Below are 2,258 nucleotides of genomic sequence, written 5' to 3'. Positions count from 1 at the left end.
GCGTCTTTGTTTGGTCTGGAACCATTACGGCTGTTGGAGCTGGCACGTACAGGTTGACTGGGTAAGAGAAGCCAGACACCAACTCAATGCTGCTAGGTGTCCGATTACAGGCCTGGGTTTCTCTCTCTCTCCTCTCTTCCTCTCTGCCCCTTTCCCCCTGTGTGTGTGTGGTGCGTCTCTCTCTTCTCTCTCTCTCTCTCTCTCTCTCTCTCTCTCTCTCTCTCTCCCTCTCTCTCTCTCTCTCTCTCTCCCTCTCCCCACTCTCTCTCCCTCCCCTCTCTCTCTCTCTGTCCCTCTCCCCACTCTCTCTCTCTCTCTCTCTCTCTCTCTCTCTCTCTCTCTCTCTCTCTCTCTCTCTCTCTCTCTCTCTTTGCCTGGCTGTTTCTGTGTCAACAGTACTTCTAGCAGGTTTAGGTCAGAGAGAGAGGAGAGAGATCTGATATGACTAATACTACCTAGTAAGATAATGTATCACAGCCTTTTAACCTACCAGAGCACTGTTTCGGTAGCATAGCTTCAGCAGCATAGGAAGCTAACCGACTCAACTCAACCTCCTGTCCCCTGCAGGCACAGCACGGATGTGTGTGAGTGTGTGTGTGTGTGTGTGTGTGTGTGTGTGTGTGTGTGTGTGTGTGTGTGTGTGTGTGTGTGTGTGTCTGTTTTACGAAGCGTGTGTGAGATTAATAAAAGGTGTTACATTCCTGTTCTTCTCGCCTGGACTGATGTGACCGGATCATGGGGGTGTTCGGGGGATAAGTGTGTGTGTGTGTGTTTATGTGTGTGTGTGTGTGTGTGTGTGTGTCGGGGGGGGGGGGTTCTTCATTTAGTAATGTCACATAAGCACACACACAGGCCCAGTATTAGTTCTGGTGTCTGTGGCGAAAATTGATAATGTTCCGGTTGACTTGTAGCGTCGAGCTAAATGGAAATATAATGGCAATAGCTATTCCCTGTTGCTGATGTTGGTGTTTTTATGTGTTTTATTTATTTATTTTCCCACACGCCATCAACATCTTAGCGATAACGACGTAGCGTGACGGGGGGGTTCTGGGGTTGTGAGGGAGGGGGATAGCAACATGCCGGCCGTGGCGGTCTCCCAGCACTGCTGTTTTTCAGTATTTAATTGACACCGCGGTCCACGATGAGTTCAGGGGTTAGTGTTGCCTCTCTTTGTTACCTCCCTCTCATCTCCGGTGACAGATGGAGGCATTAGTCTCCAATGTGCCGCTGTCCTGAAACTAATGGCTGTGTCCTTGGTTTTCCCCCAGCGCTCCGCCCGGAGACTGTATATCTGTCCGGGGCGCATGGAAGAGTGCAGAAGCAGCAGTTTATCCTTCCATGTTTTCGGGTTTCCACGGAAATGGGGCGGCGGGAACCGGGGCCCGGCTGGTGTTGGCTCATAAATAACTTTAAACGAGCGTAATCAAAACATACGTGATATTTTCTTGTTTTTCCTCTCCTTCTTCTTCTCCTCATCTCCTTCGTCTTCTTCATCTCCTTCATCTTCGTCATCTTCTTCTCGTTGTGCTTCTACTTATTTTTCTTCTTCTGCTCCTTCTTCTGCTTTCCAGAGAGTTTAGAGAGCATTTAATTACAAAACATGCAAGTTGAGCCTTTCCTACTGATTTACCTCGACCATCGGCGAATGAAAAATGCAACATACGTATTCTTTATGAATCCTGAAAGTACCGATAAGAGCAACGCTGGCGTTTATTTTTTTGGCGTGTTTCGAGTTAAATGTAAATACAGTCACACGGGGATAGTCCTGACTTTCCCGCTCTCTCCGTAGGGACGGTTTCAGTGTGTGTCCTTGCGGCCCAAGCTGTGACAGCTCAAACAAGACACACACTCCACACATAGCAGGACGCAGACGGCATGTGGCTGTTCGCTGTCTTGTGATATAAACTCACTCGCAATTAGGACAGCTAATAAATTATGCAAATGTTGAGTGGCTTAATTGAGACGTGTTAATCATGTTTTAAAAGGCTAATTACAGCCTGTATATCCAAGGTGGGAGTGGTAATTAGCTATGATAACAAGCGTGGTGGTCGGGGAATGGTCATATTCTGTGTGTGTGTGTGTGTGTGTGTGTGTGTGTGTGTGTGTGTGTGTGTGTGTGTGTGTGTGTGTGTGTGTGTGTGGGTGTTTGGTGTGTGTTGGGAGGATGAGGGTAGGGTTTGATCGGTTAAGTGTTTGTGTGTGTGTGTGTATGTGTGTCCGGTTTTGCTTGGAGGTAGGATATTTGATTCATTGATTGT

General features: G+C 47.9%; 1 protein-coding gene across 1 annotated transcript in view; it reads left to right on the top strand.

The window, feature by feature from the left end:
- The first annotated feature begins 34 nt into the window (after nt 1-34).
- LOC307085842 (pre-B-cell leukemia transcription factor 1) overlaps nt 35-2,258 on the top strand; it is a 45,801-nt gene continuing 43,577 nt past the window's right edge. The window contains exon 1 of the mRNA XM_079750731.1: nt 35-61. The gene's annotated coding sequence lies outside the window, so the exon portion shown is untranslated. The remainder of the gene's footprint in view (nt 62-2,258) is intronic.

The sequence above is a fragment of the Pollachius pollachius genome, assembly GCF_949987615.1.
Source record: "Pollachius pollachius genome assembly, chromosome: 14".
In the NCBI taxonomy this organism is placed as follows: Eukaryota; Metazoa; Chordata; class Actinopteri; order Gadiformes; family Gadidae; genus Pollachius; species Pollachius pollachius.
This window is presented reverse-complemented; position numbering and strand designations above follow the sequence as displayed.